This window comes from Papio anubis, chromosome 6 (assembly GCF_008728515.1).
Source record: "Papio anubis isolate 15944 chromosome 6, Panubis1.0, whole genome shotgun sequence".
Taxonomy (NCBI): domain Eukaryota; kingdom Metazoa; phylum Chordata; class Mammalia; order Primates; family Cercopithecidae; genus Papio; species Papio anubis.
In genome coordinates, this window is record NC_044981.1 from 6,211,457 (window position 1) to 6,229,765 (window position 18,309).

The window sequence follows — 18,309 nt, forward strand, 5'->3', positions numbered from 1 at the left end:
GGCTTTGGTTTCATTCGCTTTCTTTTTGGCTTTAGGTTTTTCTAATTGCTTCCTAATATCTGATTTATATATTCTTTATTTCACCAAATCATGCATTTTGAAAGACTACTCATATTTTGCCTCTTGCTTTGCGATTCAAATAACATACCATCAGGCAATCAGAATAACATCCCTTCTTTTTATAAAGACTGGCCAGTTTTTAGTTATCTTAGAAAGCACCTGAATATGGTCTCCAGTATGAAACATAAACACTTTTTGTTTTGTGCCAAACTTGGAAAATTTGTAGCCTCTAGTTCTTCAAATATTTTTTCTGCCCCATTCTCTCTTTCCTTTCATGTTGGGATCTTAATTAAATATATGTTATGACTGTGGATATTGTTCCACTAAAGCCTGTTCTTGTTTCCCCCAATCTTTTTGCATCTGTTCTTCAGACTGAATAATTTCTATTAATCTGTTTCTGATTATCTTTTTCTTACGTTACCTCTAATCTGCTGTTAAGCCCACCAGTGCATTTATTATTTGAAATTTTATTTATTTTTGCCCTAGAATTTCCATTAATTTCTTTTTGATCCTTTATTTTCCCTATTAAGATTTTCTCTATGTTCCTATATGAGATTTCCTATGTATTCCTTCATTATGACTAAAACAGTCTTTATCTTATTGAGTATGGTTATAGTAACTGCTTTAAAATGCATCTGTAGTAACTTTAATATCCAAGTCATCACTGAGTTGGTCAACATTAATTTCTTTTCTCTAGAGCATGGGTCATGTTTGACTGTTTCTTTGTATGTATGGTAATCCTGCATTGCATCCTGGACATCATGAATGATATTTTGTAGACACCATGAATTTTGTTATGTTCCCCCAAATAGTGTTGATTTGCATGTTTTCTTATTTTAGCAGTTAGTTCACTTAACTAAGCTTATTCCCATTACAAGAAGTGAAATTCCTAAACCGTTCATTTTAAATGGCTTCTTCGAAGCACGTGAAAAATCTGATATTAATCAGCCACTTCTTCTGAACTTATTACCTGAAAAAATATCATTCCCCCATAAAGCAAATCAAATAGAGAGACTTGAGTAGATGTTTACAGAGATCTTTAGTTTATATAGACTTCTCCTTCAAATAATAAAAATAATAACAATACAATTCTCTCATAGCTCTTCTGCTTTCCAAAAATAAGGGAGTTAATCAATTTGTTAGATTATGAAAGCATATGCGTCTACAATTTTATCAGTAGATATTTAAACTCTATAAACCAGATCATCATTTAGGAGATTTCATATGACACTGTACTTAAATGACTTATACTTCTTGGCTGAACCAAATTTGATCTCCAAGAAAAGTCTTTGATTAATGAAACTATATTATTTATTATTACAGAAATCATAGAAAACAAACGAGTAGCTTTTAACAAAATTGGTCTATGTAACACAGGGTGAAGGACTATAGGGAGTAGATCCAGCCGACAAAAAAAGAAATCTACATTCTGGTTTGGCTGCAGAACAACTCAGACATGGCTAACTCCAGCTTGAGTTCCAGACAGTTCCACTGGTGCTCTGCTGGGAGATTTCAGGACAAAGTTATTTTGCAAGCGAGGGATCATCTTGAGATAGGACTCTGAAGTTTTTATTATTCATAGTACTTAAAGGTCTGGGATAACATATTTTAAGAACCCAAAGCAAGATGCTCAAGATAAATCAATTCTTATGGTTGGTCTCAAAAATAGATACACATAACTAGATGTTAGGACCCCGTTTTCTCCTGTTGCAGGGTTTCAATAAGCAATAATATCCCACTGGACAACAGCTGCTCACAAGTCAGTTTATAAGCGCTTTTTTGGTTAGTAAATAGTCTTCAATAATTGTGATTGACCAATACTTAATTTTGCTGGAAATTGTTTTGCTTCTTTCTAGAGAAGTTTCTATTCATCAATGCAAGGAAGAATGCAGAATCTCCACAGAAAGGAATTTAACCTCTAGGAATCACTACTCTAGAAAATGATAAAAATAAAACCACTGAATTTGTCAATAGTCAAAGATTACTTAAAATGTTTTCATCCACTTATTACTGAAGTTTATGTAAAAGATGCACAATATTCAGGACTAAAGAAAACTTTACAGATCACATAATCAAACCCCTTTTATTTCCAGACTTGGACACTAAGGCCCAAAGCAGAGATTTGCTTCTGCATCTAACTACGTGCCAGCTACTCCACCATGTCCTTAAATTTACCTCATAAGGCTATTTTTTTTTTCTGAGATAGATACAGAAAAGAGAAAGTGCAGGGACATAGAGAATGCATATTTCTCACTTTAATAGGTATTGCCAAAATGCCCATGAAGATAGTCACATTGGTTTACGCACCAACAAGCATGTATGAGAATACTAGTTTCCCCACAGTTTCATCAGAACATACTATCAGACAAAACTCATTTTAAATCATATCCATTTTTGTAAAAATCATATTTCATTGCTTTAATTTCCCTTAGCACTAGTGAAGCTAAGCAAATGTTAATGTGCTTAATTAGATAACTGCATTTCTTTTTTCTTTTTTTCTTTTGTTTTTGAGATGGAGTTTCACTCTTCCTGCCCAAGCTGGAGTGCAATGGCCTGATCTCAGCTCACTACAACCTCCATCTCCTGGGTTCAAGCAATTCTCCTGCCTCAGTTTCCTGAGTAGCTGGGATTACAGGTGACCACCACCATGCCCGGCTAATTTTTGTATTTTTCTGTGGACACAGGGTTTCACCATGTTGGCCAGGCTGGTCTCGAACTCCTGGCCTCAGGTGATCTGCTCGCCTCAGCCTCCCAAAGTGCTGGGATTACAGGAGTGAGCCATTGCTTCTGACTAATAACTGTATTTCTTCTGTGAATTTCTTATTCTTTGTCCATGCATTATTGGTCATTTGTTTTTACTAATTAACTAGTGTTACTCTTTACATATTGCAGTTTTTAATTCCTTAACTGTTACATATGCTGCAATGTTTTTGTCTATTTTCTCTAAGAGTAGTTCAACATAACTTTAATGAAATGCTGATTAACAAAAAAGGGTATCCATGTTTCTCTGGGAACCATTACATAAATTCTGCTTGAGAGGGTTATTTGTATTTTGCTTGGCTTTCACTGTGGCTTGGGCAGGGAAAATTAATTTTATAATATTAAACAACTACTCATTTCACTGTATAGTCAGTGGAAAAGGGACAGTATGCAGAAATGAATCTCTACTTCATATCCGAAGTATCAACAACTCTTATTCTGTAGCTGTCATGTCTGATATAAAAATCCAGTCTTCCAAGCATGGCACACTTCTTCTCTAAGGGTCAGAAATGAATTTCAGACTCTCCTGTTGTATCTTTTCATCAGAGGAGGAACTGCTTCTTTTTTTTTTTGAGATGGAGTCTCTCTCTCTCTGTTGCCTAGGCTGGAGTGCATTGGCACAATCTCAGCTCACTGCAACCTCCACCTCCCAGGTTCAAGTGATTCTCCTGCCTCAGCCTACTGAGTAGCTGGGATTGCAGGCACATGCCTCCATGCCCAGCTAATTTTTGTATTTTTAGTAGAGACAGGGTTTCACCATGTTGGCCAGGTTGGTCTCAAGCTCCTGACCTCAAGTGATCCACCCACCTCAGCCTCCCAAAGTGCTGGGATTATAGGTGTGAACCACTGTGCCAGGCCAGAACTGCTTCTTTTCTCTTTTGCTATTAGAAACCAGCAAACTCCATGATGGCTATTTATCTATAATTTATTTCTAAGAACATTCTACCAGTGACGTCTCAAGCAAGATGTGATAACAGCTACACAAAGCAGTCTACAGCATGCAGTGTGTCTCAATGCCTCTGAGAAGTAGCAACAGCTTTTGTTCTCAGATGGCCCTCAGTCCTTCCCCATGTCATCTTTCTGTCCTAGACTATGGCCTCACTGCTTACAAGGATTCAATGGCATGCAAACGGCTGTTAGTTGGTTTTCTTAAAATAGGTATTGTTGATTGGAAAGACTGGCTCATATTTAAACTCTGCCCTTTTTGCAAATGCCAGATTTTCTCAATAGTATCCCAGGAGAGATTTTGTTTTGAACAGTTACTGAATTTGACCAGACTGCAGGCATAGCACCACCCATATTGCTCAATGCTAAGACACAGCATCTTTGATTTTCTGTATGTCATAACGTTCTGAAGATTGAGTTATTGATGGTGCAATTTTGCAACTACACATCCTCCTATAGTTCTTGCTCTCCATTCAAGCAGGCCCTAGGGCTCATGGCAAGATGATTTCCTTGGAGAGAAAGAGCCTGAGACTTAGAAATTTAATTTATGTAAGGAACCCTGGCTTTTTCCCTCCTTTAGGAATCTGATTCTTCTTTCTCTTCCTCTTCTTCTTCCATCACAGGACTCTTTGTGCTCCACTCCAGTGTAGTTTGGTTGACTGATGCTTCATTGTCTATATGCACCGACATGACAAGTGACTGTTCAGGTGCAGTTGGAGATGTTGGAGAAGACAGCACCTCATCCCCTCTCCTAGAACTAATCGTTGATTGGAGGGCCAATGTTTCAACCTTGATGTGATTCACCAGGTTGTGCAAGGGTTGCCTTCAATGGGAGCAGTGTCTCCTCCTTCTTGTGCAGTTCCTGACCCAGTTCAGCATGTTTCCTGGTGACACTGCTGCCCGCCACACAGCCCAGTGCTGCAAATATGTTTATATAATTAGATTTGTTCATTTAATTTTTAATGTCTTTTTAATAGAGAAAACAATAACTTTATGAGCTCAAAATCTGCAAATCCCTTGTTTTTTTCTAAAAGGCTTTCCTCAATTACAAAAATTCCCCTTATGTTTTATTCTAATATTTTATAAATTTTGTTTAGCTTGTCGATTTTGCCTCTGAAATTTATGTTACAATAGAATAAAGATAAAATTTAATATTTTCCCTCAGATGTATTGCCAAGTGTCCCAACATAGTTTGTTGAATATTTCTTTTTTCTCTGCTGATTTGAAATGCCAATTTTCTCATACAACAAATTTCCATACAGATACATGTCTGTGGCTCTGTCCAATATTCTTTTCCACTGATCTATTGGCATATTCCCATGCCACTATCTATGTTCAATTACTGTAGAATGAATATATATATATAGATATATGTATATCTATCTGTCTATATCAGAGCAGTTCTCTCTCATTGTTCTTGTCTTTTAAAATTATTATAGTTATCCCTGCCCATTTACTGTTCAGCACATTTTGCTTCCAGTAATTGATTGTAAGAAATGAATGTAATAATTTTTTTAAATGGCTCTGATGTTGAAAAGACTGTAAAAAAAAATGAAGTACACATTGGCTAACTCAGTATACCTTTGGAAAGATATTGTTTAAGATTCCATATTGATCTTGCAAGATCATTCCAGGGAAGTAAGTGTGTTATTGTAGTGGATACATCCACCACAATCTCACCATATAGTGGATACATCCACCACAATCTCAAAATGATGAGATACATCCTCAAAATGGCTCCAAATCCACCTTATTCTAACACAAAGTGGACTTTGCAATCACAGTTCTTGTCCACTTATTGTGACACATGGATTGTATCACCCTATTGTTTCTGAGGCAAACTTTGCACTTGCTTCCATTAGGTTTATGAAATTTGCGAATTGGGCATTTTCACTGAACTTTTAATCTTTCATCATCTTCAAACTATCGAATAGGCAAAAAATTCTGCAGACTGTGAAAGGCTATGCACCTTAATGTTAGAGGAAGTCTGTTAAACAAACCTGCTGCGTGGATTTCATCATTTTATCTCAAGCTTTACCACAAGAGTTACTTCTGCTGAATTAGAAATAGGGTGATAATTCTCATTTGCTTCTATCTCAGTTCCAACTGAGATAAAGACTTTAAAAACAAAATTACCTTCTGGGCACTGCTTCTTGCATGGACTATGCCCATTTTAATCACACAAGTGAATTTTTTTTTTTTTTTTTTTTTTTTTTTTTTTTTTAGGAGTCAGGAGCTGGATTAATATGAGTTCTTTCACCCTCAAAAGACCTCACACCTCATGGCCTTAAATGGTTCAACCTGAAGAGACAGAGTTTAAAATATAATAATGCATTACTCGGCATGATATTAGTCCTCAAGTATTTCCACAACCACTTGTAATTCAGGGAAATCCCATCAAGAACCTCGTTGATGGTTAAAAGACACCATAAGGTAAAGAAGTGGATACCGTCCATATTGGTAATTCGGTTCTTCTGGGTCACTGGAGCTTCCTCTCATCATTGCTTCTCTTCTGTTTCTATGCATTTCTATTGCCTTCACTGAATATACCATTAGCTTCGAGTTGATTTTGTATAAAGAAAGAGCTTCTTAGCAAAGGTCTTTTGGCCCCTTGCTTGTTTTATTACTGTCAACACAGAGTTAGAAAAGGACTATTTAATAAAGTTGTCAAGGTCTTGAAATGATCACTCAGCCAGTTCATCAAAATGATGGAAGATAGAGCAAATTATCTTTGCATGATCCTGTCCTTATTATCTGTTGGTCATCCAACAAAGGACAGCCATACAGACAATCCCCTAATAATAGTAGCTCTACAACAATAAAAGTAGAAAAATAGTAACTATATAGTGAAGAAACCTGGCAGACACCTCCTTCATCAAGTGGTCAAAGTCCAGTAACGGGACAAATCAAATCCTCTGCCTCCAACTATAATGAACTAGGGAGAATGCAACACCTCTTTTATGCTATTGCTGCCCCAACCTGATTCTCACTGTGAGGAAACATCAAACAAACCCAAATGGGAGGACATTCTACAAAATATCTAGCCTATCCTCCAAAAACGTCAAGTTATAAAAATCAAGCAAAGACTGAGAAACAACTGTTTCAGACTTAAGGGGACTAAAAAGACAGATGACTTAATACCTCTTTCAGGATTTTCTCTGGTCCTAAAGTATATTACTGGGACAACTGGCAACATCCAGATAAGATCTATGGATTAGATAATAGAATTGTAGCAACATTCATTTTCTGAGTTTACTGTTTATACTATGATTATATATTTTGAAAAAAAAAATCCTTGTTTTACCAATTCAGTCCCCTGATCCCTCCTAGCTACAAGGGAAAAATAGGAAAATCAATCTATATACCAAGCCTAGTGAGCTGGCTAAAAATCAGAGTTCTGCTACCCATGATAAAGGAAAGAATTGATACTAGAATGAAACCAGTGGTCTTAGACATGAAGTATGTGTTTCTGAGAATTGCAGTTGTACAAAGACAAAGTCACAGGAGAGGAAGACCTACTTTAAGGCTCTCATGGGCAATCTCATGGATGAGAATGAAATTATACATATGCAGCCTCATTTGGACTAGAATGAAAACATCAAGAACTGAGTGCCCTCACTCATACGTTATCTCAGGGCCTAGACCACCTCCTGCACCTCTACTTTCTTTTATCACGCACCCACCGGTTTCTTCTCGCTACCTGCTTTGCTGACCTATGAATCCAAATAGTGTTCCCAGTTTTCAAGTCTAAATGGCATGGCAGGTCCAGCCTTCACTATCAACTGCTGGTACTCATTATATCTCAGTTTCTATTGAATTGATTCCACCCATACTTTCATAAAAGGATTTCAGCGACCACAACGTGTCTAGAAGTGCTTCCGAACAGTCGTCCATCCGGGTCTAATCCTATGTGGCTTTAAGGAGGCAATGTCACATGGTTATGATTTGAGATTAGAGGGTTATGATTAGAGATTCTCCCAGAAGAATAAATGGTCAGGATGAGAAATGATTGTGATAGTTGGAGGATATTTCAGAATACTTTTCATTTGGAAAAAAAAAAAAAAGTCAAAATTAAGATGAAGTGATCACTCACTCCCAGAAGCAAAAAACTGCTAGGATTGATCTGAAGAACAGCAAATCAAGCAGCTGAAGTGGAAATGTACAGTAAACATGATGAAGAAAATTACTTCCAGTAAAAAATCCATCGATGGAATTTTTTCAAAGACCTTTCCTCAAGAGCATACGTATAGAAACAGACGCGACATGGGAGGGACAAATAGCTAGCGAATCAAAGCACTCTGCAGTGAAATTAAAAAAGAACTAAAGCCTGTGACATTATCCCTCTCCCTAGTAAGCTTTCTGCCTTTACTTGAATCTTTTCCTGAACTTAGGTCTTGGTAAATCTGGCAGCTGTCACAAAATACCATCTGTCCTAAGAAAATGGGTGCAGAGGTGGCTGTGACCCAGGGGATTTTCCCGAATGCTGTCGGCGTGTATTTCTGGCCTGATCAAGTCCCTGACAAGAAAGTGAAAACCCTACAAAGAAAATCTCTGAAGCTGCACTCAAAAGAGGAATGGTCGCACAGTCCCGTTATAAGATTGGGGCAGTGGCTGTCCACTGTGAACAAAGGGGAAGCTGGCCGGGCGCAATGGCTCGCGTCGGAAATCATGCGATTTGGGAGGCCAAGGCGGGCGGATCACGAGGTCAGGAGTTCAAGACCAGCCTGGCCAGCATAGTGAAACCCTGTCTCTACTAAAAATACAAAAAGGTTAGCTGGGCATGGTGGCAGGTGCCTGTAATCCCAGCTACTCGGAAGGCTGAGGCAGGAGAATCGCTTGAACCTGGGAGGTGGAGGTTGTAGTGAGCCGAGATCGCGCCACCACACTCCAGCCAGGGGGAACAGTGTGAGACCCCGTCTCAAAAAAACCAAAACAACAACAACAACAACAACAAAAACGGGAAAGATGAGGAGGAGTACAACTTAGGACAGCTCGTGCTTAACTCCAGGGGAGGCAGGGGAGAAGAGAGTCATGGGAATTCTATAAAGCAGGCATGGAGTTTGCCATCTGAGAATCCATCCTTATCTGGTTAAATGTACGCATTAGTCAGAATTGCCTGTACCTTTTAATCTACCGAGAGCACACTTCTAATCTGAGAAATTTAAATGCTGGAATTACTCAGTCTTTGTGAACTGGGTACACTGAAAGCTGTCCTCATCAGCTCTGTTTAAGTTATCCCAGCATTTGAGAGGAAACCGTTTTAACCTCAGTCTGCCATCATTGATAATAGGAGGTTTTCTTCAACTTGCAAAGAAAGCCATTCACCTACCTTTAAGATAACTTCCTGCTACTGGTTCTTTCAGTGGGTAGGGAAATGTTTAGCCCGTTCCCAGGTTTTGCAGGAGAGTCAAAGCATTGCAATTGCTCGTCTATCTCCCAGCAAAACTGTGACTGTGGATCCTGTTTGCTCTGAGAGAATACCGAATACTTTTTATTTTTATTTTTTATTTTTGCAGGGGGATTGGGGTCCTTTTTTTTGTCACCCAGGCTGGAGTGCAGTGGCATGGTCATGGCTCACTGCAGCCTCCATCACCTGGGCTCAAGCAATCTTCCCTCCTTAGCCTCCCAAGTAGCTGGGGAGCTAGGACTACTGGCACATGCCTGCCCTACCTAAGCTTTTTATTTTTGGGAGATGGGGTACTTTGGTACCCAGGCTGGCCTCTAACTCCTGGCCTCAAGAAATCTTCCTGCTTCAGCCTCTGAGTCACTGGGATTACAGGCGTGAGCCACCACACCAGGCTTTGAAAGCTTTTTAAACTAAACCCTTGGCCATTGTACTGAGCAGGTATTAGGAAAACGGCAGACACGCTGATGAATACTCTAAAGCCTACTTATCCATGCAGTGGGAGGCTCCCCAAAACTGATGGGGAAACGCAGCAATAGCCTCCTGATTCCACTAGATGTTTAAGAGGAATGTGGGAGATGCCTCTACAAACTAAAACCTCAGCTAGGCAAAGGTCAGATGCATATGGATGAGAAATACACAGAAATAACCTGCAGAGGCTGGGCACGGTGGCTCACACTTCCCATCCCAGCACTTTGGGAGGCCGAGGTGGATGGATTACTTGAGGTCAGGAGTTCAAGAACATTCTGGCCAACGTGGTGAAACCCTGTCTGTACCAAGAAATACAAAAAATATTAGCCAGGCATGGTGGCAGGTGCCTGTAGTCCCAGCTACTCAGGAGACTGAGGTGGGAGAAATGCTTGAACCCAGGAGGCGGAGGTTGCAGTGAGCCAAGACTGCAGCACTGTACTCCAGCCTGGGTGAGAGAGAGACCCTGTCTCAAAAAACAAAAACAAAGAAATAACCTGCAAAGGTAACACATGCACGTCACATACACTACACATACACACCACACATACACATCACACCATGCACACAACACACACTACAACACAAACCACACGTATACATCACGCCACTCATTCCACTATACGACACACACCACACATACACACCACAGGTACATGTCACACCACATACCACACATACACACCACATGCATATGTCACACCATGCATGTCACATACATATCCACCAAACACAACCACACCACACACACCACACACTTCCTGCACACACATACCATGCACACCTGTAAGGTAAAGAAGTGGATACAGTCCATTTTAGCAATTTGGTTCATCTGGGTTACTGGAGCTTCCTGTCATCATTGCTTCTCTTCTGTTTCTATGCATTTCTATTGCCTTCACTGAATATACCATTATCTCACACACACACACACACACACACACACACACACACACCGTGCACAGTAACCCCAAGCAGCAGCAGCAGTCCATGACTACTTTCTCACATAAGTGACCCCGTGACTTCATTTCTGCACAGGTGTCTGAGCAGTGAGTGGAGTCTCTTCCTGTCAGTGAGAGAAGGACCTACAGGCTGGAGACTGTGGGAGTCTCCAGAATTTTCAGCATCGAAGGGGTTGCCTGCGGCCCCTGATGTGAGCAGATCCCTTGACAGAAGCTGTGGAATCTGCTCATTTGCTGGGAAAGGAGGAGGAGTGGCAGCACACAGTCTGTGTTCACTCTGAGTGGGGCATCCTGAGACCTATCAGGGTGCACCAGCCTGTGCGGGAGGCACAGTGCCCTGTTGGTACAAATGCCACATCCTTCCAAAGTGTAGGGCGTTCAGGTCTCACCTTCAGGCACGGTTTGGCCCTCAGGGGATTTTTTCTTATCTCTCACTCTGTCCTCCAGGTGCTGAGAAGGACTTCCTTGAAGGTGCTCACTGAGCCAAAAATGCCTGAGGAATGCAGGACTCCCTTGTTACACTGGGTTCTGGGCTTCATTAAAAGAAAAAAAAAATATATATATATATATATATATATATGTACACTTGCAGTATATACTATGATGAAAATGTCAGACATAATGTAAGATGTAATATATGGTATGTTCAATATATTTTAGGTGTACTACATATATTTATAATATAATAATAAATATTTATAATATATTTTAATATATATTACACAGATATAGGTATGTGCATATATGCACATGTATGCATGTGTCTTTTATTTAATTAACAACACTTATATAATGATTTCTATGTACACTGTCCCAAGCCTTTTATAAACGATAACTCATTTAACTTAACCTTCAAAACAACCCAATGCTACAGCTACTTCCCCCCACCGCCACTCTCACTTTACAGATGGGGAAACCGTGCCTGGGCAGGTTGGGTAACATGCTCCAGGGTGCACAACTAGCATGTAATGAAGCAGGGTTCAAATTGCCCCTCTGGCTCCTGATCTTGTAGTCATGTTCCATTCCAGCACCCTGTCCATGCTCACTCTCACCTGAGACGGGACCTGTGAGGGAGAATTTAGTAGGGCTTAGTTGGGCAGTTTGGTAGTACATAAAAATTTTCCCTGGGCATTTTTCCAGGCCACAAACTCTCTAAAATGATTTGAGGGATGTGCATCTACACCTCTGACCATTCACATTCAGCTTTGCAAGGCCTCAGACTTTGGATGAGGAGAGTTGTGGTGAACGAATTTGTCAACACTGCAAAGAAAGTTAATTGTGGTGTAATTTCATATTAAACGGTGTGAAAAGTCAGAAGAAATTTTCTTTCACAAGATATTATTTAAGCTATGTATTTATTTACTAGAGATGAAAATAGAAATAATCAAAATCCAGATGACTTTTTTAAAAAACATGCTACCAGATAATACAAAGAACAAATGTGTATGTATGTGTGTATGTGTGTGTGTGTGTCTGTCTGTCTATCTGTCTACCTTATGGGTATAAATGTCTCATTATTTACCTGTTATAAAATTCTAGACGACACCTCGTTAAGCCTATTATCAACTAGTTATTACTGACCATCACTGACATTTTGGGCTATTTTTATCTGCTTTTATTTATTTTGTTCTTTTTTAGGGAGTTTTACTCATGTGTTAACTTCTCCATTGACACTGCTTCTTACTTAACATTATTTGAATGTAGATTGTAGTCAAAGATATTCAATGATTCAAGGGTTTGACTATTTTCTCATAGCAATAGCATTTGCTTGTGGAGTATCTTAAGGACACTTTGAGACGAGTGAGAATGAGATTTTGAAACTGAAGACGGGTTAAGAGCTGGTGCCCTCATCACCCTCCTTCTCTGAATGAGCCTCATGGAGCAAAAACGCCACCATGGAAATGAGGTGACACACAGCGCTGGGAAGGCTTCTACAGTTTATAAATTCTTTCCTCCACAGTGTCTCCTGGCATATTTCAAAAAGAGCCATTGTCCTGATGATATTTGACAATGCCCATGATCTCCCAGAAAGATGTAAAGAGAAATGACACCGGTGTCCAGAGTAGCCCAGGGGTAAGCAGAGCCCATACCCTCATCGGGCTGCCCAAGTTAGCGAATATAAATTCAGGAAGTTAAAGTCAAATTTCAGAGTCAAGAGTGCTCACCATTGTACTACAGACCCCAATGCTTTACATTTCAGATAAGCAATAAATAATTGTCAAGTTATTGACAATTGTCAATACATATGTATATATGTCAAGACATATGTATGTCCCACATATACCGTGGAACATATTTATACTAAAACAATCATTCAAATTTAAGTGAGCTTCTGGTATTTTATCTGGCAACTCTAGTAAGAAGGCATGGACAGCACAGGTACGTGGAGCCCGCTTTGCTCTACTGACAGATGAGTACAATATTCTTTGCATCTGTGTTTCCCTGATGAGTATTATGAACTGATGTTTCTGTGCACTCAAGATATGAGTATAATTTAGGGAGTCTCTGCACAGCCATGAGTGAGAAGGTAGTGTTAATAAAGAAGAAGGAAGTGTTAGTGAAAAATTGGAGAGACTGGAAAAGAAGTGCTGATTTCAAAGCATGCCTTGAACACTAAACATTTGCCCTCAGACAAGTCAGTAAACTTGTAGGGAAACGAGAAAGGAAGTAAGACATTTTCAAGTGGTTTAGTTTTGCCCATAAATAGTGATGATATCTACCTATTGATGATGGCTTTTGAGAAACTTAAATAATACCACCAACCACAAAAGTGCTTTATAGAGTACAAAATATTACACAAATTGTCAGGATCACATTTCCAAACTATACCTGTTTTAGGAGGAAGAAAGGGAAGAAAAGGAGCAGGAGCCTCTTCCTCCTCCTCTTCTTCTGTATCTATCTGCTTGATCCTAAGCTGATGGTCTTTCATGTATTTTTTTTTTTTTTTTTTTTTTTTTTTTTGAGACGGAGTCGGCTCTGTCGCCCAGGCTGGAGTGCAGTGGCCGGATCTCAGCTCACTGCAAGCTCCGCTTCCCCGGTTCACGCCATTCTCCACCCTCAGCCTCCCGAGTAGCTGGGACTACAGGCGCCCGCCACCTCGCCCGGCTAGTTTTTTGTATTTTTTAGTAGAGACGGGGTTTCACCGTGTTAGCCAGGATGGTCTCGATCTCCTGACCTCGTGATCCACCCGTCTCGGCCTCCCAAAGTGCTGGGATTACAGGCTTGAGCCACCGCGCCCGGCCTGGTCTTTCATGTATTAAGGAATGTCATATCACTATGACCACCTCAGCTATTGCTAATTAATTCAACTCAAGCTACTGCTAAATGAACGACAGCCAATTTCGACATCTTGCTAACTTGCTTTTTAGTTTAGAGCAGCCAGGCTATTTTGCAGCCAACCAAATACACATCAAAGAATGTTAAGTCTTCCTGTGCCACAGATATAATACAGATCTCTTTACAAAACAAAGATGGAGGGTCAATATTCCCTGAGGCAAAAGGCTGAAATATATAAATTGCCATCCAATGTAAAGCACTGTTTTAATAGTGAAAATCCTTGGAGTAAGAAGACCTGGGTTTAAGGGCAAACTCTGCCAGGTACTGTGTGGTCTGGGCTAATCCTTTAACCTCGCTGAACTTTAATTTTGTTATTTTTTGAAAAATAACCTTATCTTTCATATAAGCTGCCGTGAGGGTTAAATGTGGTTTATATACATATATAGCCCTTTGTGAAATACAATATACAATAAAATGTAACCTGTTTTTCTCATCAAGCTGTGTTGTGTTTGTGTTATTACAACTGAAATAGGAGTCCAGATCTTCTACATCCCTAGTGTTATTTCCATCAGCTAGTTCCTATCCTGAGTTTTTGGACTTGTATGCTTCTCTGAAGTAAAATTGCCCCAACTTTCTTTCAACTAAAATTTGAAGTATTCAGGAGACTTACGTTCAATTTAGTTTAGCAGCAGTTTGGAAAGATGTCGAATATTTAAAATGTGTCCTGTTTTTCTGAGGTTCGAGGTCCTCAAGACGATTTGGGGGTGTGCAGATATACCTTCTGACAGTTCAAAATCAGCTTTGTAAAACTCTTCATATTTCATACACAGACAAATGCCTTAACAGTGCCAACAAATGAGAATTACAGTGCAATCCAGACAAAGGGTGTAACAAATCCAAGGAAATCTGCTTTGGCAAGAACCACTTGGTGAATGCAATAAAGCAAGCTCTGAGCTGCAAATGTCACCGCTGAGTAGGTGGGTGTCTGCCTTGCCTTGAGCCACTGAGCAACTAGGAGCCTGACTAATATTTATTATTCATAAGAAATGGAGCCAGTGCATTTCAGATATTTGCAGAGTATTGCAGACATTAATGAGGGTGGAGAAGCGATCTGTTCCCTGGTGGACCCCTACTGCATTTATTCGAATGTGTGATTATTAGACTGCACAAGTCTCTCCGGGGCTCAGTGCCCAGAGTGCATTACACCTTGGAGAATGTGAAAATACTTTAATTAACAACAGGAGTGGGCAGACCTGCTGAGTGCCTTCTGTTACCATCCTTGGGACGTGGAAAGTCAAGACTCATTCATCACCCCCACCATTTTTCATTATTGACATAAAGAAAACACTAAGCAACAATTTCATGTAAAATCGATTGGAAAGGCTGCTAAATGTAAGATATTTCACTCCTTTCCTTCCTCTGGCTGAAATTTATTAGTAACCAACATTACACGAACACATGCACACATCAGCACGCTCACACACACGTGAGAAATGAACTTGAGATTTCTCTATATTCCACATGCTCTGCAAATAGTACAGCACTCTGGAGTGTGTAGATGAAGAACATGCCAAATTGACTTGGAATAGGCATCCATTTGAACATGCAAATTTGCATTAGTCAATTACTCAGTCTAATAAATGCTTTGGTTCATTAGTTTAAATAAAATACTGGGAAATTCCTAACACTCTAACTGACTAAGAAATGATGTGTTTTTGTTTGGTTTGTTTTTTTAAATGTTGTATCAGTGATTTCTGCCTGAACTGGTTGTATTTAAGACCATGTAGTACCCAACCACAATTTGGGGAGAAGGGGTCTGCCATGGACACTGTGCAAAGATCAACTCTCAGTTTTTAATCTTGTACCCTCTGTCCAGAACTGACGTGTTGCTGTGTGAGAACTGAACGTGAGGAGAGTGGCTGTGCACACGCACGCAAGCCACCCCTGGGTGTTGTCCCACAGCTGGTCTGCAGGCTGGCTTCTTGTAAAATAGAGCCACGTCATGACATGGACTGGTTTGGCCAGAATTCAGAATTTGCTTACCAAAGACCTAATTCTCACATCACTCTACCAATTCTTAATTATTTATTGAGCATCCACTAGTGTCCCAGCTTGACACAGGCCCCCAAAACAGTGGGCAACCCAGACCAGAAGTGACCAGTATCTGAGACACATTTGGAGAAAATTAAATGCTGATATGCGATGTCGAGACTTTAACCTCTTTGAAAGCACACTGTATTTCCAGAAGTATTGGGGAAGTTTTATTTTTGGCTTTTTTGATGTACTAATTGACAGTGGAATGGATGGGGAGGCAAGGAGCTTTTTTTTTTTTTTTAAATAAACTCTTCATTTCAGAACAGTTTTAGATTTACAGGGAAAGTGTGAAGGCAGAACAGAGAGTTCCCATATGCCCACATACCTAGTTTCCCTATTATTAACATCTTACATTGGTCCAGTACCTTTGTTATAATTAACAAACCAATAGTAATCCATCAGTATTAACTGAAGTCATACTTTATTCAGATTTCCTAAGGTTTTGCCTAATGTCCTTTTTGGGTCCCATAACCCCATCCAGGCTACCACATTACGTTTAGTCACCGTATCTCCTCAGGCTCCTCTGGGGAGAGTTTCTTGGACTTTCTTAGTTTTGATGACCCTGACAGTTTCGAGAAGCACTGGTCAGAGATTGTATAGAATGCCCCTCAGTTGGGATTTGTCTAAAGTTTTCCTCATGAGTAGATGTGGGTTATGGTTTTGGAGGGAGAAAGACCACAGAGTTGAAGTGCCCTTTTCATTATGTGAGATCAAGAATGCGTACTATCAACATGACTAATTGCAGGTGCCATACTTTTCTCCCCATGAAGACTATTGTCTAAAAGTATTTGAGATCTTCCCTGCCAAAGTAGACATATAAGGAATCAGTCATATACCCAAAGCAGACGTATAAGGAATCAGTCATACACCAAGTCACATGCCTGATCCACTTCTTGGACTATGACCAGATTCTCAGTTTACTCACATGGCTTATGGAACCTAACGTTTGTCATGCAGCACTTGCTTTCCCTAGTAAGCATCAGTTTCAGCATTAACATTAGACATTTAAAACGTACAGAGGCTATGAGCCATCTTGAAGAGAATATAGTTTCTACCTCATTCTAGAAAATCAAGTGTATCTTGACTTACTTGTGAGAAACCTCAGCAACTGAGTATTTCAAGAAGGAGCCAAACCTTTATATTTACTGGCTTGGTGATTTTACATTTTAAATGTTCCTGTCACAGTTGAGTAGCTATAGGTACAATTTTTTCATGAAATAACTTGCAGGATTGGGAACAGGAGTGTTTGTTGAGCATCTACTATGTATAGACATTTTCCATAGTGAACCTCATTTAATGACCACAGTAACCCTACATCCAGGTCAGGTATAATTGCATGCACTTCACAGAAAAGGAAGTGGATGCTCTGGTAAACCAGGGCACATGGTGACGAATGATGAACTAGAATGTCTAAATGACCCATGTTCTCTCTACAACACAGTCTGCTCCTGCTGGAGTTGATAATGCTGTGTTCTAAGGGGATACAGATTGGTTTCTCTCTCTCATGGCTGAAGTGTCTCCATGAGTGATGCAAGACTTTTCATCTCCAAGAATTTCCAGACTTCAAGAATCTTCTGGAAAAATAAAAAGTTTTATCTTTATAGACATTAAACCTTGTAGGTTTAGTTTAAAAGTTCTGTATATTTCTTCATTTTTCCTATATTTAGGCAATGTTTCTCACTCTTTTTTGGTGATGATATTTAAACAAATGTCTGTAATAAAATTGCTCATAAAATTTATAGAACTTGCCAGAGAATCAAAGTGAGGGCAACTTTAATAATAGTGTACAATAGAAAAATACTTCGCTGTAATCAATATGTAATTAGTATGAGAATGGATGCAACATATGTACTAAAATAGAGGGGTTTTTTCCTGTAATACACAAGGAGCTTGTATAACTTAACGAGAAAAACGAACAGTCCAACACAACCATGAACAAAGCTCATGAATAGGCAGTTTCAAATGAGGAAATAAAAATGGCTAGTAAATATATGAAAAGATATTCAGACTCTTTACTAATCAAATAAATGCAAATCAAAACAACAATAAGGTTTTTGACACATCAAATTGGCAAAAATTGAAACTGCCGATTCCCAGAATGGGCAAGGATTTGAAACAAATAAATTTTTAGCAATACCAATCATAGCTTAAGTGTACATTTCCTTTGAACCAGAAATTCCCCTTCTAGGAACTTATTCTATAGAAATATTTGTCAAAGTACACAAAGATATGTTTCCCTGGGTGTTAATTGTATCATGGTTTATAAATTACAAACTAGGAAACAATCCAGCTGTCAATTAGTGGAGGTTTATTAAAATAAATTATAGCACATACATACAATGG

At 39.4% G+C, this 18,309-nt stretch overlaps 1 protein-coding gene and 1 pseudogene across 2 annotated transcripts in view; both read right to left on the reverse strand.

The window, feature by feature from the left end:
* F13A1 (coagulation factor XIII A chain) overlaps positions 1 to 18,309 on the reverse strand; it is a 433,590-nt gene that overhangs the window by 176,228 nt on the left and 239,053 nt on the right. The gene's annotated exons all lie outside the window — the stretch shown is intronic.
* Positions 3,728 to 6,264, reverse strand: LOC108585268 (annotated as a pseudogene).